Raw genomic sequence first — 14,791 nt, forward strand, 5'->3', positions numbered from 1 at the left:
GGAACCACAGCCAGAGAAGATTCATAGACTCAGAAGATTTATGGCTGATTCTGAGGATTTTAGTCAAAGGGAAATTTTTTACTTCAGTAAGTCATCATCTTTCTTGTTACTATTACAATTTACGAGTCATCATTTTGGGACATATATTAGCATTTTTTCAAAATGTTAACTTCAATGCATTGTGCTTTCGTCATATTATCAGAGAACTTAGAAAAACATAAAATGCATGTTTGGTTTAAAATATATTCTTCCAAATGTCAAAGACAATTATGCCTTTCCAAAAGCAAACATGTTTAAATAAGATCACACAAACCTAATACGTCAATATGAGAAATATTTGGGTTTACCTTCATTGTTAGTATATCCAAAAGGAATACATTTCAACAACTAAAGGCGAGAGTTTCCAATAAACTTGGTGGTTGAATGGATAAGTTATTGTCTAAGGCAGGAAAGAAAATTCTCATTAAACCAATTGCCCAGGCTTTACCCGCTTCCACAATAACTTGTTTCCTTCTTCCAAAGGCATTATGTGAGGACTTGACTCACCTTGTAAGAAATTTTTGGCAGGGTCAAAAAAAGGACAAAAAGAGAATGACTTGGCATAGTTGGGACAAGTTATGTGATCCTTAGGAGAAAAGGGATGGAGTTTAGAGATTTACATGCCTTTAACTTGGCTTTGTTGGCTAAGCAAGGGTGGAAACTCCAAAAAAAAAAAAAAAAAAATTTGAACTCATTTTTCTATAAAGTACTTTGAGGAAAGTACTTTAGGATTGGTGATTTTTTGTATGCTAATTTGTGTCATAATGGGCGATGCATTAGCATGTGGCATGATAAATGAATTTCCATCCAGATATAAGGTAATCCCCCCCCCCCCCCAAAAAAAAGAAAAAACCTCCCAATGGCTGCTAAGGTTTGTGATCTAATTAATGGGGAGGATGGAACATAGAAGAGTAAAGTGGTGAGAAGATCTTTCACGGATCATAAGGATGATAACATTTTAGGAATTTGCTTATGCCCTGTATATGACAGAGGACAAGTTGATATAGGCTGCTACCACCAGCAGGAAATTCACTATGAATAGTGCATATAAAGTGGCTATGGATGCACTATTCCACTAACAGAGGCAAGAGCTCTTACGAGGTGAACATGAAGAAGCTGTGGAAGCGAGTTTGGAAAGCTGAAGTATCTCTGTATCTGGGAAAGTTAAGAATTTCATGTGACATTTATGCAAGAACATTCTTCCTACAAAACTAAATCATTTACGGTGTCATTTATCTACTAATGGGGTTTGCGAGGGATGTGGAAAGGCTCAAGAGTCTTCTAGTCATGTCTTTTGTTGTTGCAGAATGGCTAGAGAAATATGTACCAACTATAATCCTGGCCACATAATGATTTCTGATGAAGAGGATTTTATTAATGTGTTTTGGAGAGTGGTTCAGGATGATAAGATCGAAGCCCATGTCATTGAATTAATTATGATGACTAACTGGGCTATTTGGGTGCATAGAAATTAATTGAGGCTAGTGGCTTAAAATAGAGGGGATCTGACATTGCTAGAGGCACTTCATTGTTATTGGAGTTCTATTCAGCCAGGGAATGCAATATTATGGCAACAACAGCAGAAGAAGTGAAGGTCTCCACCCGAACCTGGGATGTGTAAAACCAAATGTGGATGGTACAGTGTTCACAGAGGAAAAGACAGCAGGGGTGGGTGTACTAATTTGAGATGAAATGGGTAACATTGTTGTAGCTATGTGTATGAAGATTAATGCCCCCTGTCCTGTTTGGAGAATGAATCTTATGGCATGGCTTAGTCAGTTATTCTCGCAGTTCAAATAAGATTTGGACCACCACTAGTTGCACTGGAAATTGAATCCAAAGCTATGGAAGTCGTAGACCACTTTGCAAGGGATATAGGTATCCAAGAGGTAATTTTTGAAGGGGACTCTGTTAGTCTGGAATGCTTTATCTGGGAAGATTGAAACACCAGAATGTTATCAGTGGAACTCGTGTGCAGATGCAAGAGTTTCGATGAGCTGAGATTTCTCAAACACAAAGCATAATGGCAATAATCCAACTTGTTCGCTAGCTCAACAATCAACACACTTAGCATGTTCAGGATTACTTAACTAGGGTTCAGGAGTGTAAAGTTGTGATTTACAAATTTGTATTTTGTTGGCTTTTATTCCGTGCCAAATTTGATTGTAATTATAATCAATCTTGTGTAACCTGTATTTATTGTATGATGTGATTGTAAGGGTTGTGTGTTAGAGAGAGCGAGTGTGTGAATACTCAAGCAAGTGAAGCCAGAAGACTTCTCGCGGGTGTCTCGTGACTAAGCTTCTCACGAAGTGAAGCATGTGCCTTGCACATGACTGGAATGCGAAGAGTCAGTACAGATGTAGACAGTTGTGTCTTACGAGTATCTCGTGGGTAAGGCCTTCCCGCAAGATACCCACAAGACATTCTGTTCTACCAGTCTATCAATTCTCTACACCTTTGTTTGTGGGATTTCCTCATCTCCTACCTTTCCATTTCTATACCATTGAGAGGTCAATAGCCCAAACACTTACCACACCCTTTGAGAATGTCCAGTGAGGTATTGGTGCTGCTGGGAAGCATTGGAAGAAGCCAAGGATGGCAGATGCAACATGGAGCTTGTTGCGGGATCCGGAGAGCTAGACAAGACACAGTTCCGAGAAGCCTTGTTGGAGTAGGAGCTTGGAGGGCTTAGGTACAATGGGTAGATTAGGCTTGGAGGGTCTCTTGCTTACCCATGTATCCCAACTGATTGTCTAGTGGATCGATTATTGCTTGGAGGGCGGCGGAGAGGTTTTTCGCCGAGTTTTTCGGTTTCCTCTTCGATAATACGTCTCGATGTCATCTGTGTTTGCATCTCTCTTCCCAACTTTTGTTCATTTCATTTTATTGCTGTGTTGCTTTAAATATGGATTAGAGTAGCTCTCTTGCTTGTATGCTTGCTTTTATGCACTTAGTATTAAGTTAGTGTAAAGTCAACCAAGCCATAATTTGAATTGGGGGTCTAAACAAGCTCTTATGTTTTCACACATTTTGAGCTTTCAATTGGTATCAGAGTGGGTACACTTGATTTGGTTTCATTACCTAAGTGTGATCCTTGACCCCTTGTGTGTTTTGCCATGGATAATGCTTTGTATGCTTCTATGGATGTTGTTGATTGTAACATGCCATGTGTTTGTGAAAATGCCTCTATGAGTGTTTATCCTCATGATTGTGTTGCCATGTTACATGAATCTATGGGTGTTGCTAATATTCCTAACATCAAACTCTTGAAGAAAGATGCTAAGAAGTTTCAAAAGAAGTTGAGCAAGTTATTTTGTGAAAATGATGATTTGATTGTTATGCTCAATGAATCCAACAAATTGGTTGAGAAATATAAGAATCTTGCTGAAATTTCTCTTGAAAAGCTGAAAGAGTTTGAATGTTTGAATATGGACTTGGATGTTAAACTTGTTTTGTCTAACAAACTTGTTGATGATCTTAAATTTGAAAATGAATCTCTTAAGATGCATGCCAAGTGTTTGATTGCTGAACCTGTTGCTAAAACAGAAGAAAATATTTGTTGCAATCATGTTGTGGTACCTAATTTTGTGCCTATTGTGTGTTCTACATCAAAGGACAAATCGGTGTACATTCCTCTACACAAAAGAAATCAAAAAGTGGAGAGAAAGGCTCTTAAGCCTAAGCCTCTGTTTAGATTCCATCCTAGGGAATTAAGTGGATCTAAGTTTGTTCCTACTTGCCACCATTGCGGTGTGATCAGTCACATAAGACCTCAATGCTCCATGTTGAAGAAAGAACAAAACCATGGTGCTAGATCCCTCTCTAAAAAGCCTAGTAGACCTAAACACATTGTTTGTCACCATTGTGGTGCCTTTGGTCATCTTAGACCACATTGCTCTAAGTTTCAAGCTCTTAAAAGAATAAAAAGAAAAGAGAAACTTAAGCTGTTTGGAAGGTGTGCTATGAAAGCAAAACCGGATTTGGGGGAAAATTGTATGTTGTTGAAACAAGTTGTTAATGCTCTTACCTCCTTGTCTATGTGCATCTTCGATTCTCATTCTTCCTACCCTCGTCTCACTTCTCTTGAGACACTCATTCCAAATAATCATTTCGTTTGAATAAGGAAGGGTTTCTATGGTTGAGATTGTGCTCTTTTGATCCTTGATCTAATTCTTTTGATCCTTGATCTAATTCTTTCGATCTTTGTAGGACCCTTCATGCATTAGATGCTTTATTGTCATGCATTTGTACATCTTACATCTCTTTATATGCATTGTTCTGTTTTTTTTTTTTTTTTTTTTTTATCTTACTTTTATGTCTTTATTTTGTGTGTGTAAAAATCCAAAACCACATAAAAAGTGAAAAATTCAAAAAGTTTGATCGTATAAGTTTTGAGCACATATCACATGTGAAGGCCTAGTACCTTCGTACTAATGGCGTAGTGCATTTACGAGGTTAGCTTGTTATGTATGCACATATATCTTTGTGAGAGAAATCTTGAAAACTATGTGTGATTGTTGTAAATAGGTCTTCAAGCTTGTCATGAATGATCGGTCAATAGTCTTGATAGTCTTGATACTTGCATAGACTTGAGCCTATATCTCTTCCCACTTTATTTTTATGTTTTTTCTATAGAGCTCACCAAATGTAAATCTCCAAATGAAAAGAGATATTGAGCTGCAAAAGCCTCTCGCACATACTAATATTTGACCAGGAAAAAGGGAAAGCGACTTTTATATTAAAATGTATGGTGCAAAAAAAAGCCAAAAGCTATCTCTCAATATTGAAATATCAAAAAAAATTTCAAGCACCAATCTCAAAAAGAGATGTATTGTTCAAAAAATGATCAAATGTTATGATTTGTAAAGAAGCCAAATGAAAAGTTTCAAAGATTTTGTAATCATTTTTGTGGGAGGTCATATATGTTCATTTCTATAATTGAGATAGGCCACTTGATTTAATACCAGTTGTGTATGATTTGATTGAATTGATCATTGAAGCTTCACTCTAGTCTACGGACTATTCCACACTTGATTCACACACACAAAACACAAGTTTAATGTTCAATGAATATCTATTTCATTTGTGTGATTGTACACGTTCAAATGTGATGTGTGTGTGCTCAACCATATGTGGATCAAACCAAAAAGATTTTTGTTCTTTTTGTTTGCTTTTGGAAGTGATTTGTATCACCCATGTTTTTCAAAGTTTTTCAAGTTTTTTTTGTGTGAAAAACATGTTTTCTGGGTGTTTTCATGACCCATTTCATATGTAAGCTCAACTGGGAGTTAAATGGTCCAATTTTAAAGTTTTTTTCAGCTTTGGACAGAGAGTTTTGCGACTGTTTCGCGAGTTGCTCGCAAGTAAGGCTTACCAGCGAAAAATTTTGTGAGTACTTTTGCGAGTCAGCTTCCCACGAAAATTTCCAAATCAGCTTTTTAAAGTGCATTTCGTGGGTCATTTGTTTTAAACGTCTCCTATCTTCTCCCAAACCTCTGTTTTAATGTTTCTACTTCAAAACCCAACTAAATTCAAGTGTTTTTCATTCCATTAACATCTCTAAGGTAATCTTTAACACTTTTCATTGATTTTGATCCTTAGATTATGTTTTTGGGGGGTTTTATGTTCATAGTTGGGATTTTCTCAAATGGGAGTTGGAAAACTTATTTTTTTTGTCAATTTTTTTTTTTGATTGGGCTTTGTTTTAAATGATAATTTGCTTTGGATGTTGGCCCCTTGTGGCAAAAATAACATGTATTAAGGCAAGATTTTCATATGTTCTTGCATTGTTTATCATACATGTGTAGTGTGTGCACTCTAAGTGTTTGATAAAATGCCCAAATGACATTTTCTCACTGTTTTGGACTTCGATGAGTACCAAACTTTGGGGATCACCATAATTATTCATGTTTATCATGTTTTGATCATTAGTGGTGTGTTTTATACACTTTGCCCCGTGAGTACTTATTCATGCATTGGTCATGCATCTCACATGCACACTAGATGCACCTTTGCCGCACACACTCTAACACTTGACATGTTTTGCACTTCTCTCATGCTAGTTAAGTCTTTTTAGACCTTTTAGCACTTAACATGTTCTTGTGTCTATGTTATGCCTAGGTTTACATCATGTTCCATTATCCTTAGAATGTCATGTTCTTTATGCTTTGTAGCATTTTTTTCATCTTGCACCCCTCATGCATCATCTTTCACCCTTGCTCATATCTTCTTTTCTTTGCCTCCTTCCTTTTATCTTATTTGTCTATTTGTGACAAAAAGGGGGAGAGTATACCGAAGAGTATACAAGTTACAAGTTTGTATCGTCATTTCTATATGACTCATATGCACACTCTTAGGGGGAGAAAGTCATAGGGGAGATGCATATACCAAGGGGGAGAAGACATTGTTTTATGAGAAAACCTTGTTTTACTTTAAGCTTGTTTTCTCATTGCTTTATGGCGCTTTGAGTTATGTTTAGTATCATTTATGCTTTGCTTTTATTTATTCAATCTTATATTCATTATGCTTGTGACTATCTCAATGCTTATGTAGCATTCTCTTTGTACTTTTAGATATTGCTAAAATGTCTTGAGTACTTCACACTTGTGCCCTAGTAGGATTGTTCCTAGATGCATATACTTTGTGTATTTTGCATTGGTTGTGTGATTGGACATGCAAGTAATCATAAGTGATTGCTTCGTTGTACATGTCCAGATGAACATTTACTTGTTATATGTTCATTGGAGTCATTCTTTAATGACTGCCCTTGTGTGATCAATTTTTGTTTACATGTTATCAAATGTTTACAAACTTGGTCACTTTATGTTTGCTCTTGTTCATACCTTGTGTTCAACTTGTCATAAGCTTAATGAAAGTTTTGTTTGTGTGTGAATGTTTCAAGTTATAGGTATAAACTGCAAGTGCTTCACAGTTTCTATATTAGGTGTGAGTGAGTTTTGTCATTATTCCCAAGCTCACGTTTAATTCTAGAGTCTGTGTTAGGGGTTTTGTCACGGAATAGTCAAAGGGGGAGATTAAAGTTGTGATTTACAAATTTGTATTTTATTGGCTTTTATTCCGTGCCAAATTTAATTGTAATTATATTCAATCTTGTGTATCCTGTATTTATTGTGGGATGTGATTGTAAGGGTTGTGTGTTAGAGAGAGAGTGTGTGAAGACCCAAGCAAGTGAAGCCAGAAGACTTCTCACGGGTGTCTTGCGACTAAGCTTCCTGCGAAGTAAAGCATGTGCCTTGCACATGACTGGAATGCGAAGAGTCAGTACAGATGGAGACAGCTGTGTCTTGCGAGTATCTCGCAGGTAAGGCCTTCCCGTGAGACACCCGCGAGACATTATGTCCTGCCAGTTCTTTATTGTCTGATACACACTTTCTGTACCCACACTATATATACCCATATTACCCGCAAATGTGAAGGAGAGCTTCTAAGAGAAAACCCTAGCTAAAACACTTGAGAGTTAGAAATTGATATACCAACAATTCTCTACACCGTTGTTTATGGGATTTCCTCATCTCCTATCTCTTCATTTCTATACCATTGAGAGGTCAATAGCCCAAACACTTACCACACCCTTTGAGAGTGTCCAGTGAGGTTTTGGTGCTGCTGGGAAGCATTGGAAGAAGCCAAGGATGTCAGATGCAACATGGAGCTTGTTGCGGGATTTAGAGAGCTAGACAAGACATGGTTCCGAGAAACCTTGTTGGAGTAGGAGCTTGGAGGGTTTAGGTACAGCGGGTAGATAAGGCTTAGAGGGTCTCTTGCTTACCCATGTATCCCAACTGATTGTCTAGTGGATCGATTACCGTTTGGAGGGCGACGGAGAGGTTTTTCACTGAGTTCTTCGGTTTCCTCTTTGATAACACATCTCAGTGTTATCTGTGTTTGCATCTCTCTTCCCTACTCTTGTTCATTTCATTTTACTGCTGTGTTGCTTTAAATATGGATTAGAGTAGCTCTCTTGCTTGTATGCTTGCTTTTACACTTTTCCGCACTTAGTATTAAGTTAGTGTAAAATCAACCAAGCCATAATTTGAATTGGAGGTCTAAACAAACTCTTGTGTTTTCACACATTTCGAGCTTTCAAGGAGACCCCAAATTTTATAGAAAGCTTTTTGTGATTCAATAAAAATTTCAAGTTTCCAATAAATAAATTTAAAAAAGAAGAAGAATAGATTGAGAACGTACTTCTGTTTGTTTAAATATCTATTCACTAGAGAATGAAGGTCTTATTGAATAACAATGAGTTGTTTGGCTTCATGAGCATGTTGGTTGAAAATTGAAATAGTTTTTGATTGCGTAATTTGGAAATTGATTTTATACATTAAAATTATAATGTTTGTTGAATCATTTCCTTTTCTTTGTAAATCCTCTTTAATTCATTTTTCTTGTTATATAGGAATATCAAAAAGAGTGTTCTTTTAGTTAATGAGGGTAAAATTAATATTAAACTTCGTATTTTATTTTCGATTGGGCATATTGTTTAACACATACTGGCCTTTAAAAAGGCAGTCTTTTTTCAACATCACATCTGATAGAGAAATCATCACGAACCATGACATTTTCTTCTGAATCATGCGAAGTCCTTATTTTAATATCTCCCTTTAATCAAATTGCAGGAGAATGGATATTTCGGTTACTTTGTTGGTGTGCAAGAGACAAAGACAATAGAGATGATGAGTAGTATAAATGGGTATGAGACAGCCATAGAGTCAATTTCTCATTTGTACTCTTGTATTCAATATTGGTTTTTAATTTTTATGTTGTCCAGGTATGCTTTTATAAACGTTTGGAGAAACTTCTGCTTTTCCAACATCTTATACTATTAGGACCGTGTAGACTCTCAGGTCAATCAATTAATGATTTACGAAAGGGGTTTTGCTATAAATGTGATTTAATTGTGAAGGGGTTTATTTGATAAATTCCTTCATTAACAACTTTTCAGACACTGAGTCCAATAAGTATACTACAGCATGGATGCAAAAGTTGGGAATCTCATTAGTAGTCCCAGCCAAATTGAAATACTTCCTTTGGAGGACTGTGATCAATTCACTGTTCGTGATGCAGAATGTAAAGTTGTGATTTACAAATTTGTATTTTGTTGGCTTTTATTCCATGCCAAATTTGATTGTAATTTTATTCAATCTTGTGTACCCTGTATTTATTGTGGCATGTGATTGTAAGAGTTGTGTGTTAGAGAGAGAGAGAGTGTGAAGACTCAAGCAAGTGAAGCCAGAAGAATTCTCGCGGGTGTCTCGCGACTAAGCTTCCCACGAAGTGAAGCATGTGCCTTGCACCTGACTGAAATGCGAAGAGTCTGTACAGATGGAGACAGCTGTGTTTCGCGAGTATCTCACGGGTAAAGCTTTCCCGCGAGACACCCGTGAGACATTCTGTTCTGCCAATCTGTACCGCCTGATACACACTTTCTGTACCCTCACTATATATACACATATTACCCACAAATGTGAAGGAGGGCTTCTAAGAGAAAACCCTAGCAAAAACACTTGAGAGTTAGAAATTATTATACCAACAATTCTCTACACATTTGTTTGTGGAATTTCCTCATCTCCTACCTCTCCATTTCCATACCATTGAGAGGTCAATGGCCCAAACACGTAGATGCAACATGGAACTTGTTGCGGGATTCGGAGAGTTAGACAAGACACGGTTCTGAGAAGCCTTGTTAGAGTAGGAGCATGGAGGGCTTAGGTACAGAAGGTAGTTAGGCTTTGAGGGTCTCTTGCTTACCCATGTATCCCAACTGATTGTCTAGTGAATCGATTTTCGCTTGGAGGGCGGCGAAGAGGTTTTTCGCCAAGTTCTTCATTTTCCTCTTCAACAACACATCTCAGTGTTATCTGTGTTTGCATCTCTCTTTCCTACTCTTGTTCATTTCATTTTACTGCTGTGTTGCTTTAAATATGAATTAGAGTAGCTTTCTTGTTTGTTTGCTTGCATTTACACTATTCCGCACTTAGTATTAAGTTAATGTAAAATCAATCAAGCCGTAATTTGAATTGGGGGTCTAAACAAGCCCTTGTGTTTTCACACATTTCGAGCTTTCAATTGGTATCAGAGCGGGTACACTTGATTTGGTTTCATTACCTAAGTGTGATCCTTGACTCCTTGTGTGTTTTGCCAAGAATAATGCTTTGTATGCTTCTATGGATGTTGTTGATTGTAACATGTCATGTGTTTGTGAAAATGTCTCTATAAGTGTTTATCCTCATAATAATGATGCCATATTACATGAATCTATGAGTGTTATTGATATTCCTAAAATCAAACTCTTGAAGAAAAAGGCTAAGAAGTTTAATAAGGATTTGAGTAAGTTATTTTGTGAAAATGATGATTTGATTGCTAAGCTCAATGAATCCAACAAATTGATTGAAAAATATAAGAAACTTGCTGAAAATTCTCTCGAAAAGCTGAAAGAGTTTGAATGTTTGAATATGGACTTGGATGCTAAAATTGTTTTGTTTAACAAACTTGTTGATGAGCTAAAATGTGAAAATGAGTCTCTTAAGATGCATGCCAAGTGTTTGATTGCTAAACCTATTTCTAAAAATGATGAAAATATTTGCTGCAATCATGTCGTGGTACCCGATTTTGTGCCTATTGTGTGTTCTACCTCAAAGGACAAATCGGTGTACATTCCTCCACATAAAAGAAATCAAAAGGTGGAGAGAAAGGCTGTTAAGTCAAAGCCTCCATTTAGGTCTCAACCTAAGGCTTTGGATGGATCTAAGTTTGTTCCAACTTGCCATCATTGTGATGTGATTGGTTATATAAGACCTCAATGTCATAAGTTGAAGAGGGAACAAAACCATGTTGCTAGATCCCTTCCTAAAAGGCCTAGTGGACCTAAACACATTGTTTGTCAACATTGTGGTGCCTTTGGTCATCTAAGATCTCAATGCTTTAAGTTTCATGCTTTTAAAATAATCAAAAGAAAAGAAAAACTTGAGCTTTTTGGAAGTTGTGCTAAAAAGAGTAAATCAGTTTTGAGTGAAAATAACATGTTGTTAAAGAAAATGTTTAATGCTCGTAACTCCTTGACTATGTGCATCTCCGATTCTTATTCTTCCAACCCTCGTCTCGCTTCTCATGAGACACTCATTCCAAACAATAGTTCCATTTGGATGAGGAAGGGTTCTTATGGTTGAGCTTTTGCTCTTTTGGTCCTTGATCTAATTCTTTTGATCTTTGTAGGACCTTTCATGCATTAGATGCTTCATTGTCATGCCCTTGTGCATCATGCATCTCTTTATATGCATTGTTTTGTTTTTGTTTTGATCATACTTTATTGCTTTTGTTTTGTGTGAGTAAAAATCCAAAACCACATAAAAAGTGAAAAATTGAAAAAGTTTGATCATATATGTTTGAGCACATATCATATGTGAATTTGGCCTAGTACCTTCGTACTAATGGCGTAGTGCATTTACGAGCTTAGCTTGTTATGTATGCACATATATCTTTGTGGGAGAAATCTTGAAATCTATGTGTGATTGTTGTAAATAGATCTTCAAGCTTGTCATGAATGATTGGTCAATAGTCTTGTTTGTCTTGATACTTGCATAGACTTGTGCCTATATCTCTTCCCACTTTATTTTTATGTTTTTGTTATAAAGCTCACTAAATGTAAATTTCCAAATGAAAAGAGATATTGAACTGCAAAAGCCTATCGCACATACTAGTATTTGACTAGGAAAACGGGAAAGTGATATTTTAAATTGAAATGTATGGTGTTCAAAAAGCTAAAGGCTAAATCACAATGTTAAAATATCAAAAATTTCAAGCACCGATCTCAAAAAGAGATGTATTATCCAAAAAGGATCAAATGTCATGAATTATGCAGAAGCCAAATGAAAAGCTTCTAAATTTTGTAATCATTCTCTTGTGGGAGGTCATATATGCTCATTTCTATAATTGAGATAGATTACTTGATCTTGTATCAGTTGTATATGACTTAATTAAATTGATAATTGAAACTTCATTCTAGTCTAAGGACTATTCCACACTTGATCCACACACACAATACACAAGTTTATTGTTCAATAAATACCTATTTCATTTATGTGATTGTACATGTTCAAATGTGATGTGTGTGCGCTCAACCATATGTGGATCAAACTAAAAAGATTTTTGTTCTTTTTGTTTGCTTTTGGAAGTGATTTCTATCACCCATATTTTTCAAAGTTTTTCAAATTGTTTTTGTGTGAAAAACATGTTTTTTGGGTGTTTTCGTGACCTATTTCATGTGTAAGCTCAGCTGGGAGTTAAATGGTCCAATTCTCAAGTTTTTCAGCTTTACACAGAGAGTTTCGCGACTGTTTTGCAACTGTTTCACGAGTAAAGCTTACCAGCGAAATACCGGCGAGATACCAGTGAAATTTTCACGGGAAGCTAACCAGTGAGATACCAACGAAAATTTCCAGATCAACTTTTTAAAGGGCATTTCGTGGGATATTTGTTTTAAACACCTCCCATCTTCTCCCAAACCCCTGTTTTAATGTTTCTACATCAAAACCCAACTAAATTCAAGTGTTTTTTATTCCATTAACATCTCTAAGGTAATCTTTAACTCTTTTCATTGATTTTGATCCTTAGGTTATGTTTTTGGGGGTTTTATGTTCATAGTTGGGATTTTCTCAAATGGGAGTTGGAAAACTTATTTTTGTCAATCTTTTTTATTGGGTTTTGTTTTAAATGATGACTTGCTTTGGATGTTGGCCCCCTGTGGCAAAAATAACATGTATTTAGGCAAGTTTTTCATATGTTCATGCATTGTTTAACATACATGTGTAGTGTGTGTACTCTAAGTGTTTGATAAAATGCCCAAATGGCATTTTACTGTTGTTTTGGACTCCGATGAGTACCAAACTTTGGGGATCACCATAATTATTCATGTTTATCATGTTTTGATCATTGGTGGTGTGTTTTATGCACTTTGCCCCGTGAGTACTTATTCATGCATTGGTCATGCATCTCACATGCACACTAGATGCACCTTGCTGTACACACTATAACACTTGACATGTTTTGCACTTCACTCATGCCAGTTAAGTCTTTTTAAACCTTTTAGCACACATAACATGCTCTTGTGTCTATGTCATGCCTAGGTTTACATCATGTTCCATCATCCTTAGTATGTCATGTTCTTTATGCTTTGTAGCATGTTTTAAGTTGTCTTTGGTTTTTGTTTGAGCTTCATTTTCTCATTCATCTTGCAACCCTCATGCATCATCTTTTACCCTTGTCATATCTTCTTTTCTTTCCCACCTTCCTCTTGATTCATTTGTCTATTCGTGACAAAAAGGGGGAGTATATACTTTCGTCATTTCTATATAACTCTTGTGCACATTCTTAGGGAGAGAAAGTCATAGGGGAGATGCATATATCAAGGGAGAGAAGACATTATTTTATGAGAAAATTTCTTTTATGAGAAAACCTTGCTTTACCTTATGCTTGTTTTCTTGGTGTTTTATGGTGCTTTGTGTTCTATGCTTTATTGCTCTCATAGCATTGTATCACCAGCATAACAAGCCTACAACATTACCATCAATGTTACTAAATCGGGTTCAGACTTTACCATCATTTCCCGGAACAAATCAAAAGCATTACTAACACTTCCCTCACAAACATACCCCAAAATCATTACAATATAGAAAATGCTATTACAGGAGACCCCATTGATATCTGTGCTCACATCTTTTACACCATGAGGAACACTGCGGCTCGATCTGCAGCTCGAGGAATTATTCCTTTTTGTAGTCTCATCATGAAGCTCATTCTTCATGAAGGCATTGTTCCTCCCACAGATGGAAAAATTTTGACCCGTCAGCGTCCTATTTTCACGTACACTCTTCAAGCTAGCAGAAGTCACTCATCTAAATCACCAAAGAGTGCACACATCTCTCTAGTTACTCCATCTGCCCCTGAGTCAGAGACACCTGCACATACCACATCCACTTCACATGCTATTCCTGAAGTTTCACAAGCTAGTATTCCGCAAGCACAGATTGATCCTTATACTGATAGAGTGGGCAGCTTACTTGAACATATTCAGAAACGCATTGATGAGATTGTGCAACTTCTTTACTCCACAAACAACCATGTTCAAATGCGTCTCGAGACTATGGAGAATCAGCTAGACACTATTCAACGGAAGTTGGACGACAGCCTTTAGCTATTCGTGCCAAAAAGGGGGAGAGCATTCAGTAAGGGGGAGAAAGTTCAAAGGGAAGTGTGCATAGTGATAGGGGGAGTACACACATACTCTTGTTTTAAGTCTTAACCTTTAAACTTATAGGTTTATATTTTTTTGTGTTTATATGGGTTTAATACACTGTGGTTTTGGTGTATTCTTGTTTCTAACTCATAACTTATACTGTTGGTTTAATCTTCTATATATTTTGTTGATGTTATTCAGAATATATGTGTTTTTTACCCATGTGCTTTTGTAAGCTTTTAGGGTTAATGTTTTTATGCATATTATGTAGGCTTTATGGTTTGTACCTTGCTTAATGCAGCCTTTTATGCTATGTTGAAATCAGTACTTATATCTAAATGTCTTGCATTTTGATTTATGTACTGTCACTCTTGTGCCCTTGTAGGATTGTTCCTAGATGCATATACCTTGTGTATTATGCATTGGTTGAGTGTTGAGCATACAAGTATCTTGCCTTGTGCTTGTTAGCTTGTATGTCCTTGTGTTCATTCCAAGTGT

General features: G+C 36.5%; 1 long non-coding RNA gene across 1 annotated transcript; it reads left to right on the forward strand.

Moving 5' to 3' along the window:
* The first annotated feature begins 2 nt into the window (after nt 1–2).
* LOC126693556 (uncharacterized) lies at nt 3–8,965 on the forward strand. Its single transcript, XR_007645420.1, has 3 exons — nt 3–86; nt 8,679–8,752; nt 8,831–8,965. It is a non-coding gene; the product is annotated as an uncharacterized LOC126693556 (long non-coding RNA).
* Nucleotides 8,966–14,791: the final 5,826 nt, after the last annotated feature.

Source organism: Quercus robur, chromosome 7 (assembly GCF_932294415.1).
Source record: "Quercus robur chromosome 7, dhQueRobu3.1, whole genome shotgun sequence".
NCBI classification, from domain to species: Eukaryota; Viridiplantae; Streptophyta; class Magnoliopsida; order Fagales; family Fagaceae; genus Quercus; species Quercus robur.